Genomic DNA, 12,539 nt, shown 5'->3' with positions numbered 1-12,539 from the left:
ACGCTTCTGTATCACAACCAACCTGCGTATACGCTTCTTTCATTCACAGAAAAAGCGTGTATACGCACCTGCACTTCACTGAACCTGCGTACAGATCTATAAAGGATAATTCATTCTTTTAAACATTCAGTGATTAGTTAACCCAGATTATCAGATTTATAGATCAAGAGTGCGCCACATATAATAGATCAAAATCATACAGAAATACCAATGTTCAAGCCTTGAGATTTTGATCCATCAATAGACCTTATCCTTCTTGCGCTCAGGTTCCTCCTTAATTCAGATCTAGATCTTCACCATAACCCAATCACCAGTATTCGAGATCTAGCACAATATTAGATATTCAATAAATCAGATGGTGACTTTGCTTAATGATCTCCTTCCTCTTTTATAGTGCTAGGCCTTTCTCAATACCAAGGTCCAAAACCATAACAAAACAATACCATGGACCAAATACTTAGGGTCAACACACTTGTCGAGATACTATGGTCTAAAACCATAGGTCCAAATTCCAAAGACTAACTATCACGGACCAAAAATAAGTTTCCCACCATGTACGCGCTTTTATGTGCATGAAAATGCGTGTATACGCATACGTGACTTTGTAACGTATAACCCGCATGTATACGCATCTTCATCAACTTGAACCTGCGTATATAACATTTCCTTAATTTTGAGAGCCTGAACTGAGATCTGTCACCAAAGAGAGTTGCCATCAAGGACAACACCTGTACAATAGCGCCACACTTGTGCCATAATGCCAACAATCTCCCCCTTTGGACTTGATGGCAACCCCAAACTCCTCAAAGTCATTCTCCCCCTTTGTCATCAAGGGCAAAGGGCTGTGCTCCCCCTGAGTACGTGCTGATATCTCTGCTTTGCTGTGCTAAACATGCTCCCCCTGACTGTAGGCAAGATCCGCAAAAAGGTGTTCTTTAAAAAGAACCATGACGTACACATCATAAATGACCTTCCTATCACCAAAAGACTCTATACATACATTCATCACCCAACCAAGTGGGGATCATCCACCCAACCAAGTGGGGATACATCAGAAATTTACATATGACAACCAATTACATTGCATCAATCATCCCAGGCATAGTGGGGAAACCAAAATAGGCCGTTACATGACCTTGATAAAAAGAAGATATACATGACATAGAGACGAAAAAATCAAGACTATGCAAATCACCAATAACTACTATCAGCAGCATCTGACAATCACTGTATATATCAGCAACCATGTTCTCCTTCTGTTCTTCTTTCTGCAGCTAATCCACCTGAACCAAAACCGCTTGAGTACTTGAACCAAGAGCTTCTAAGGTAATGCCAACAATGCATTATTAGAAGATTATCTGCTCCCCCTGAACCTGTGCCAGATGGTCTCTGTCAGACCCATATCAGACTCTCTTCAACCAGAGTCTGTCCTTGCTGATTTTCTTCAGAACTCCATATACGCGACTGCACCTGCATAAATCGGCGTATGTACGCGGATGCCCCTCATCCAACTCGCATACACCAACTTTTCTTTGAAACAGACAAGCTTCAACAGCAGGATGAAGCATCAACTACTCCCAGCTTCTGTCTGAGATATTCAAAAGTTTCCCTGGGCAGTGGTTTGGTGAGTATATCAGCAACTTGTTCCTTAGAAGGAACATACTCCAACTTGACTTTTTGCTCAAGCACTTGTTCCCGAAGAAAATGATATTTGATAGGTATGTGCTTGGTCTTTGAATGCATGAAAGGATTCTTTGAAATGCTTATTGCACTTGTATTATCACATAAGATAGAGACAGGTGGAGTACAAGTGATTTGAAAATCTTGCAAGGTTTGCATCATCCAAAGAAGTTGAGTGCAACAAGATGCAGCAGCCACATATTTCGCTTCAGTTGTAGATAAAGCAATCGAACTCTGTTTCTTGCTGAACCAAGATACTAATCTGGAACCCATAAAGAATGCACCACCACTTGTGCTCTTCCTGTCATCCACGCTTCCGGCCCAATCTGCATCTGTGTAAGCATGAAGTGTGAGATCTGTATCTCTAGGATACTGTTATCACTGAAAATTCTGTTGCCAAAATTTTTTAGCCTAGCTTAAGGACAAGGTGTTTTCACAGCGCATGACTTTTTAGCAGTTTCGCAGCGCTACATGTTTAGGCGGTTTCGTAGCGCGCTACGAAATTGGGGATTTGCTCGAGTTTTCAGCAGAAGGTTCATATACTAAATTTTGATGATGAGCAGAGTGATGCAAAGGCCCAGAACGGGAATGCAGTGGCAATGTATAAACTTGGTGTATTCTACTACTTTGGTTTGAAGGGGGTTCCCCGTGACCATGCGAAATGCATTATCATGGTTTCTTAAAGCGGTTGAGAAGGGAGGATATATTGCTAATGTACATGTGCTGAGTGTTAATCAACTATTAGAAACGGCTTTGGACACAGCACGACATGTGGCAAGTAGTATATCCACCTCGACTACCCCTGTACCTTACACCCAAATGATAAGCCAGCGTGAAGCTCTTGTAATTGGCAAACAAAGGAAAATGTCGGTCGTCATGAGCTTCAAGAGAAATCCAGATCCTTTGCTCCTCCCTGCACCGAAAAAAAAAATGATTTGAGTGAATTGATTGTGTATAAAGCTGATCAAGACCTGCGGAAGATTAAAAAATAATTCCCTCAATAGACAGAAACTAGCTATCGATGTAGGCAACCCAGAGTGGTTTAACATCACTTCTAGCTTGTTGCATCCTTCCTTGGAAGAATCCCAGCATTCTTGGCAATCTTTCAGGCTACCACCGGCAAGCCCTTACGACAATTTTCTCAAACCTGCTCGCTATTGAAATGTCGTTGGATCTTTTTCAAAGCGGCAAACCGCTAGATATTCAAACACTATAGCTCTACAGAAAAAATGCATGATTACTTTCCAAGCGCGAGTTCTATCTGGGTTTGGAGTAAATGAGCTTGTGCGAAGCACGCACAGAATGGAACGGGTGAAGATTGTTGAAAGGGACTTTATGGGTTTGATTAACAGCGAGGTAGTTGCAGAAAAAGACAAGGAGGGGATAACTAAAGATTCAAATAATGATACCACTCTAGAGGATGGGAGTGACAATGCAAATAATGCACCGTCTCAACATTTTGGAGTGTCTTCAATGGCACATTCTACTGGATCAATTGATGGTTTGAACTCTTCGGTTCATCGTATTGATGAAGCTGGAGATCTTCCAAGCTCAAGCCTTTCTCCTTCCATGTCAAATTTCAGGGAGAATTTAGGCTCCCATCCTATTTTGAAAGGACTTAACATCAGCAGAGGTTTTGAGTAAACAGCTAGGGAAGCTTTTCAGTGAAAAGCCGATTTATCGGATTGATCATTGCCTTGGAAAGGAATTAGTGCAGATTCTTTGTTTGATATTTATGGAGAAGCCAGTTTCCCTTTACCCTGAGCACATTCGGAATGAGAAAGTCAAGGTCCTTGAATCTGGAACACTTACTCTGAACAAGCTGAGCGTCGATAAAAATCTTATTGAGGTATTTGTGAAAGATGTGGACAAAGACCATGTGGTTTTGCTTGCAGCTAGAGCCTCCAGAACTGAAGATCAAGATGCCATTGATGCTGCTATTGTTGGAATGTTGGCAGATCCAAAAGAGGCTCGAGCGGGGGTTACTGAGATCCATTTCTTACCTTTTAATCCGGTTGACAAACGTACAGCACTTACATATGTTGATGCTCATGGAAAATGGCATCGTGCTAGTAAAGGAGCACCAGAGCAGATTCTTGACCTCTGCCATTGCAAGGAAGACGTGAGAAATAAAGTACATTCAGTGATTAATAAATTTGCTGAGCGTGGACTTCGTTCCCTTGCTGTAGCTAGACAGGAAGTTCCTGAAAGGAGCCAAAGGAGGTTTTGGTCATATGGCAGTAAAATTTGGAAAGGCTTTTGAACTGAATGTAACAATTTTGAGTACATCTGCATCAAAGAAGGATGAAGCATTGAGCATTCTTGGAGCAGATAAATTTTTATTGTCATCTGATAAACAGTAGACAGAGGCCATTAATTTGGAGCACCTGAGAATAAACATTGAAGATTTGAAATTGGAAACTGTGGAATCTTTGAAAGGTTTTTACTATGCTGCAGTGGGGAAACATCTTTGTGGACCAGCGATAGATTTGAACCTCCGATGCTGTCTTAGTGAACAAAACCATAACAAATATGTATCTGAAGATACCAACAGAGGAGGAAATCATCATTACATAAAAGAAAGTTCCAGCCAAGGTATCTCCAGAAAACAGGTTATGTATTATGATACAGGATGCAGTGATTCCATCCATAAGTGCGTTGGTAAAGCCAGAGATTCTAAGATACCAAGATGAAGATGTCCGGCTCATTATTGTTACTTGCATTAATGAGAATCACACTGAAAACGTATCTGCTTCAATGCAAACAATTATGAGTTCGGTTTGAATAAGAATGAAGATATATCACAACAGCTGTTATCTGTTTTACTGAATAGCTTGATAAGAGACAAGCAAAAAACTTCACCAGCTGCCCTTGCACTAACTGTAAATGTTGTTAAACGCTGTGCAGAAAAGTTGAGGCTATTAACCATGCTCATTTACAGGTTGTTCTCATAACCTCGTCCAAAGCATCAACTATGCATAGTGAATTTTGTGAGGAGTTTAGAGGAAGACTGTGTTTTTTTTTTAAATCACACAGCAGTTTCGTAGCGTGCTACGAAACTGCTGTAGGTGGTGATTTTAAACGCAGAGCAGCTATTGTGATACTGTGAGCGGGAGTTGTGGAAGAGAGACACCTGTCCATCAATACAACCTACAGCACATTGGAAACATGGCAGCATTCCATACCTGGGGTCAATAAAAGAGCTGGGACATGTTGCTAAACTTTCGAAGGATGTTAGGAGATAGGGACCATAAAAATAGGGGTGTTGGTCCTGATGATAAATGATCTATCAGTGCTTACAGGTATCCAAAGTCAGCGTTCCTTGCATCTGTAGCTCAATCATCTTGAGCCTAACCAACAAAAGACAGCTGTCAAAGATCAAGGAAGGAATCATGCATACGAGGAGATGAAGTTAGAGTTTCAGTGTGATTAGAACTCTACGTAATTACAGTTCAATACCTTATGTATTTAATGAGTTTGTTTAAAAATAGATAAGGGTAGTTAATAATATGTCATCGAGCTCCCCTCATGTTGGAGGGAGGAGACTCAAAGTAGTTTAGTTTGTTTTCCTATATATAGTGAAAACTCTGATGTAATAGGGGTTGGAGATTTATACAAAAAACAGAGTTTTTATATTGGCTAATGTAAAAAAGACTTGTGACAGTAATAGAAAGATTACTTTTTCTTCCCAAGATTCATCTTATGTTCAAATGGCTCAGAATATATGTGTTTTGTCTTTATCCTTTCTATTTTACAGCTCAATAGACATGCAATCACTCTGAATTCACCTAGTGCTCAGACTTCCTGTGTATGTTTATGAGTTGAGGTTCTTTTTGAGAAATGTTCTGAGTGTTTAAACATTATATGCCTTGGCTTCCATGATTGAGTAGTTAATAGTTTACTGCAGAAGTGTTTGACTCCATGAACTCAATGGAAGAAGTGTTATTTTGTTGTTCCAACCAGCTTATTTTCATGTGTTTTTGAAGAGTTAGGCATCTTTTCTTGTTATTAATTCATATCAAAAATCTGTGAGAGAGCCCTCTCTGACTAAGGAGGCTAAGCCTTAGTCTAAAGCCTGGTCTGAAATAGTTGCATGAGATCTTGCTAAGTAGCAGCCCTTAGTACCTGATTTTGTGATAACAGATACCATAAGCCATAGTTTTGAGTTCCTTGAAGGTACTTGAAGATTCTCTTGACTACCTGAAGATGAGTTTCCTTTGGATTTGCCTGAAATCTTCCAACTATTCCCACTGCATGCATGATGTCTGGTCGGGTACCTTTCAAATAAAGTAGACTTCCAATCATAGATCTGTAGGTTGGTTGATGCACTGCTGCTGATTCATCATTTGCACTGAGACTGCATCCTGTAACCATGGGGGTACATACTGGTTTTGCATCTTCCATGCCATATTTCTTCAAGATCTGCTTGAGATACTTGGTTTGAGACAAAAAGATATCGCCTTTATTTTGTTGGATTTGCAATCCAAGAAAATATGTCAGTTCTCCAAGCAAGGACATTTCAAATTCTTTCTGCATCACCAAGGCAAAGCTTTGACTCATAGCCTCTTCATTGCTGCCAAAGATAATATCATCTACATACACAACAAGTATTAGCAATTTGTCATTTTCAATTTTTATATAAAGATTGCTATCTGCTGATCTTTTTGAAAAACCTTGTTGATGAAGATATTTGTCCAAATGGTAGTACCAAGCCCTTGGAGCTTGTTTAGGACCATATAGAGCCTTTTTTAGTCTGCATACAAGATTTGGATCATTCCCAAAAATGAAACCATCTGGTTGTTCAAAGTACACTTCTTCTTCTAAGTCTCCATTCAGAAAGGCTAATTTCACATCCATTTGAAATACTTTGAACTTTTGAAAGCTAGAGAGAGCAAGGAACATTCTGATGGCCTCAAGTCTAGCAACGAGAGCAAAAGTTTCTTCAAAGTCTATTCCTTCATGTTGAGCATGCCCTTTACAAACAAGTCTGGCCTTGTTTCTAATCACTTCCCCATTTTCATTCAACTTATTTTTGAAGATCCATTTTGTCCCTATGACATTTTTGTCTTTTGGTCTAGGAACCAATTCCCAAGTGTTGTTCTTTTCGATCTTCTCAAGCTCTTCATCCATTGCCTTAACCCATCACTCATATTTGCATGCTTCTTTTACATTTTTCGGTTCAGTGGAAGAGAGCAATGCCAAATAGCTTGAAGCTTCTGCAATTGTTCTTCTTGTTTGTATACCTGCCTCTTTCTGCCCCAAAATATGAGATTCTGGATGATTCTTCTGAACGTACCTGGGTGGAGTCTTCTCTTCTATCCTTATCTGTTCCTCTGGTGCCTCTTGAGGTTCTTCTTCATCATCTGTCTGATTTGGAGAGTAGTCTTCATTCTCTTCGATATTTTCATGATTTACTTGCCTAAGGATGTATCCTTTTTCATCAACCACTACACCATTGTTGTCAACAATTCTTCCAAGTCTTTTATTGTAACACTTATATGCTTTGCTGTGGGGAGAATAACCAAGGAGAATGCCTTCATCTGCTCTAGGTTCAAGTTTGCCAAGCTGTTCATCAGTATTGTTAATATTTCATTTTCTCCCAAAAATTTTGAAATGATTTACCGAAGGAGTCTCACCATACCAGAGCTCATGAGGAGTTTCAGTGCTGTTCACTTGGACATTTGTTTTTTTTAGAATAATAACCGCAGCAAATGCAGCTTCACCCCAGAAGGTTGCGAGAGTTCCAGACTCATCAAGCATAGCCCGAGCCATTTGTTGGACCGTTTTGTTCATCCTTTCCACCACTCCATTTTGCTGAGGAGTCCTAGCTATAGAGAATTCCCTTCTTATTCCATGTTCTTTGCAGAAATCGAAAAATTCATTTGAGGTAAACTCCCCTCCTCTGTGAGACCTGCGACACTTAATTTTGTAATCTGATTTGTTTTCAGCCAAGGCTTTGAAAGATTTGAATTTTTCGAATGCTTCATCCTTGTGTTTCATAAGTCCCAACCAAACCATCCTGGAGAAGTCGTCAATGAATAATATGAAGTATTCTTCTCCTCGAGGTGACCTTGTCCTAAATGGACCACATACATCTGTATGGACTAGTTCAAGAGGCCTGCTGGCTGATCCTTCCTTCTCAGGGAAGTTAGTTCTGGTTTGCTTACCAAACTGACATGATTTGCATATGGTGTTGTCTGGAATTTTGATATCCGGAAGACCACGAACTGCCTGGTATTTGCATGCTTTCCTTATTTGTGAAAAGCTTAGATGCCCCAACCTCCGGTGCCATAACCAGTGTTCATCATCCTTGCTCAAATAGCATTGTTGTTGTCCTTCTTCAAATATGTATAGATTATTTGGAGTTCTTCTGCCTTTGATCACTGTTTTTCCTGTATCAAGATCATGAACACTACATCCATTTGATCGAAATATTACCTCTGTTCCTTGATCGCACATTTGACTGAAACTCAGTAGATTATGCTTCAATCCATCAACATACAAAACATTTCCAGCCTTGACCTTTTCTTTCAATTGAGCAGTGCCTTTTCCTTTTATGGCTGCAGGGGTATCATTTCCAAAAGAAACCTTCTTTCCCTTTTCTAAAGTAGTATATGATTCAAGTTTTTCTTTATCACCTGTCATATGCTTCGAACATCCGCTGTCGATATACCATAAATTTTCCTGTCCTTCTGCATAAAAGGCTATCCCACATCTTTCTGGTTTTGGTTCCTTTATTCTCCATGTTCTGCTACTTGATGCTTGTTCCTTTGTCTGCCAAAACCTGCTCCTGCATTCAGAATCTTCATGACCAAAGTTATTACAAATAGAACATTCAATTTCACTTTCAAGGGCAGAAAAGTTGTTATAGGTCCTCTTTGTGATTCCAGACATAATTCTTTGTTTTTGAGCTTCTCTAGTCATGATTGTCTTATAGGCAACACATTGAGCTGCTTTGTGACCAAAGTTATGGAATGAGAAACATTGGCCATTGAAGAAACTCCTGCGACTATCAAATCTATCTAACCGATTGTAGTTTCTACTGACATCCATTCTTGAGGCAAATTGGGAAGATTTTACCTGTGGCTGGTTATAGCTTCTGTTTGTCCTTAAAGTAGCTTGCCCAGATTTTCTTGATAGTATTTGTTCGTCCTTGAGGTAAACTGTCCATGATTTACCTGATGATTTCTATTTGGCCTTTGCTCGCTCCTCCTTGCTGCATCAATATAGCTTTTGGAGGTGGATCGCTTCTCCATTATATCCTAGACCTGTCTTGATTAGTGGAGAACGTTGCACATTGATGATCTCATCCAGAGTTTCAGATCCTTTAACAAATTTAAGATTAAGAGCTTTTGTTTTCTCAATCTCTTTTCTAAGACCAACAATTTCACATTCCAATTTTTCAAGATGTTTTTCCATTTCAGCCAGTTGACATTGCAGAGAATCAATAATCACATTTTTCTCTTCTAAGAAAATTTGAGATTAGACATCTCATCATAAAAACCTTCTTCATCTATAGCATCCATGTAGTCATCATCTTCAAAATCCATTAAAATTTTATAATCATTACCTCGTTCATCTTCGTCACTATTTGAAAGTCCATCACTATCTTCATGAGTGTAATATCTTTTTTTATTTGCATTTTGTTTCTTGTTCCATCTAACAGGTTCCTTCCCCTTGTCATTCTTATCCTTATGAGGACATTTGGCAGCATAGTGACCTACTCTTCCACAAGCAAAGCATTTGAAAGGTAACTTACCTCGGAATCGTCTAGCACCCCGTTGAAGATTTTTGACAAAATTTGATTCTTCTTCTTCTTCTGATATGTGTCCTGACTCATAGTAGTCTCCTTTGCCAGGAGCCTTGAAGACAACTTCTCTCTTGTCTGATGGTCCTCCTTTCCTCATTTCATAAGCAGTTAGAATTCCATGCAGCTGTGACATTTTAAGGTTTTGAAGATTCTCCTTTTCTTCTATAGCAGAAACTTTAGATTCAAACCTAGGGGACAAAGATCTTAGAACTTTTTCAACCACAACAGCCTCTTTTACTTCTTCACCCAAATTTTTCATACAATTAACAATCTCATCTACACAAAGAAAATAGTTAGCCACACTTTCATTATTGTACATTCTGAGATTTTCATACTGAATTCTGAGGGTTTGAAGTTTTGCTCGTTTTACCTGATCATCTCCTTCATAGCTCGGAACAATCTTGTCCCATATTTCTTTTGCGGATTTATACTGCATAACTTTGACAAATTCTGATTGCGATAGACATCCCAATAGAGTATTGACCGCCTTTGCATTTGTTTCATATTTCTTCTTCTCGACCGGATTTGTAGGAGTTGCTGCTGGAAATGTATACCCTGTATCTATGATATCCTAGACTTCTGTACCCAGAGATTGAAGATAGGTAGTAACCCTTACCTTTCAATATACGAAGTTTGTCCCATCAAAAACTGGTGGCCTGATTGATGCTTCCCTCTCGTAGTTGCTCATGATGAAAGATCTTCCTTCAAGCGATCAAGCTTCTTCAGAAGGACCTGCTCTGATACCAATTGTTGGAAATAATACTGAGAGGGGGGGGGGTGAATCAGTATTATCAAGTCAAATATTTCCTTTTCAACTCCAGATAATATACGCTACTTTAGTTAATAAAAACCGCGTATATACGCAACTACAGATAAAGAAACCCGCGTATATAAAGCAGACTTATAATTTGATTTATCTTTCAGATGTCAGTTATTAATCTGTGAATCAGAAGCAAATAAACAGTACCAGAAACAGTGAAACAGAGCAGAAGACAGTCACACACAAGAACACAAGATATAAGGAGGAAACCCAATGTGGGTGAAAACCCCCTGCTGCAATTCGTCTCTATCTTCTTTTTAATTAGAAACTTCTCTTTACAATGTTTTGTACTGGTGCAGTCTTTACCAGTATGTAGGCTACAACCTGCAGAGAGCTACAACTCTCTCTCGTTCTCTAGCTTTCCTGGAAGGGAGCTCCAACCCCCTTAGTTCTTGTACTAGCTCGAGATACTAGTACGCAGGCTCCTACCTGCAGAAGGCTGCAACCTTCTCTTTTCTTTCAGGGACCTCGTTTCATTAATTTTCAGACTATATCCACAAGTAACATCAATCAAACATCAAGAATTTCTGCATAAACCAAACTCCTTTTCACCAATCAAAAGCTGAATCAAATAAACACTTCTCTGACCGCTGTACCCAGAACACAGTAATTGTAATCAAACACCAATTCTGAACCCAGAACACTGCAGCAATAAGACAGAAGCAGCTAGAACATAAATCAAGATATGTACGCTACTTCACTATTCAGCAACCTGCATGTATACGCTTCTGTATCACAACCAACCTGCGTATACGCTTCTTTCATTCACAGAAAAAGCGTGTATACGCACCTGCACTTCACTGAACCTGCGTACAGATCTATAAAGGATAATTCATTCTTTTAAACATTCAGTGATTAGTTAACCCAGATTATCAGATTTATAGATCAAGAGTGCGCCACATATAACAGATCAAAATCATACAGAAATACCAATGTTCAAGCCTTGAGATTTTGATCCATCAATAGACCTTATCCTTCTTGCGCTCAGGTTCCTCCTTCATTCAGATCTAGATCTGCACCATAACCCAATCACCAGTATTCTAGATCTAGCACAATATCAGATATTCAATAAATCAGATGGTGACTTTGCCTAATGATCTCCTTCCTCTTTTATAGTGCTAGGCCTTTCTCAATACCAAGGTCCAAAACCATAACAAAACAATACCATGGACCGAATACTTAGGGTCAACACACTTGTCGAGATACTATGGTCCAAAACCATAGGTCCAAATTCCAAGGACTAACTACCACGGACCAAAAATAAGTTTCCCACCATGTACGCGCTTTTATGTGCGTGAAAATGTGTGTATACGCATACGCGACTTTGTAACGTATAACCCGCGTGTATACGTGTCTTCATCAACTTGAACCTGTGTATATAACATTTCCTTCATTCTGAGAGCTTGAACTGAGATCTGTCACCAAAGAGAGTTGCCATCAAGGACAACACCTGTACCATAGCGCCACACCTGTGCCATAATGCCAACAGTCAGCATGAAGTCTTGAAGGACATGTGACAAGAAGTTTGGGAATTTTGGGTACCCAAAGGAGTCATATATAGGTGACACGTGGACCTCTTGCACGCCAACACGTGGTGTGAATGACATTGACATGACATAACCTGGGAGATGGTTAGACCTTGGAGGTCAGAAACCTCATAAATGCGGATGGTTGAATGTCCCATGGAACTCAAGGTACGATGGATTGTCAGTTGATGACATACTAGTTGATAGAGAACTTCTTTGTCACTTGGGGCCATTAACTTGGAAGTATTTTGATATAGGCGTCAGGGTTGTGGGGCCCACAAGGACACTGATGGATAATGCATGGAGGGTTATGTGGCATCCCAAGATACCAGAATCCCATAACCATTGCAGAAAATAATATTGGAAGAGCTGAGGTAATGGGATGGATAGAAGATGGGTGGTTAGACCCATACCCATGCAGCAAGCGATTGGAGGGAGAGTTGGCCATCATCGTGGAGTCGTGACACATCAGCCAGAGGGTCAGATTCTAGGGGGAACCTCCACTTGAGAGTTTGAGACATTTTGAGGGTCCCAGAGTCATGACATGCCAACCAGAAGGTCGATTTCTAGCAGGGACCTCAACTTGAGATTTTGGGATGTGATGAGGGTCTCGTAAGCATGACAGATCACCTGGAAGGTAGAATTCCTAGGGAAATGTCAGCTTGAGAGTTCAACATGATCTAATGGTCCCATAGTTATGACC

The 12,539-nt window shown here is 39.9% G+C and overlaps 1 pseudogene; it reads left to right on the top strand.

Annotated features, from left to right (window-relative positions):
• The first annotated feature begins 3,415 nt into the window (after positions 1-3,415).
• The window catches only part of LOC149194143 (plasma membrane ATPase pseudogene), a 131,749-nt pseudogene continuing 122,625 nt past the window's right edge, over positions 3,416-12,539 (top strand).

The sequence above is a fragment of the Pinus tabuliformis genome, chromosome 2_2 (genome assembly GCF_031772625.1).
Source record: "Pinus tabuliformis cultivar Carrire ecotype Pingquan chromosome 2_2, CPIR1, whole genome shotgun sequence".
Lineage (NCBI taxonomy): Eukaryota > Viridiplantae > Streptophyta > Pinopsida > Pinales > Pinaceae > Pinus > Pinus tabuliformis.
The sequence above is the reverse complement of the archived record's forward strand: the minus strand, read 5'-3'. Positions and strand labels throughout refer to the sequence as shown.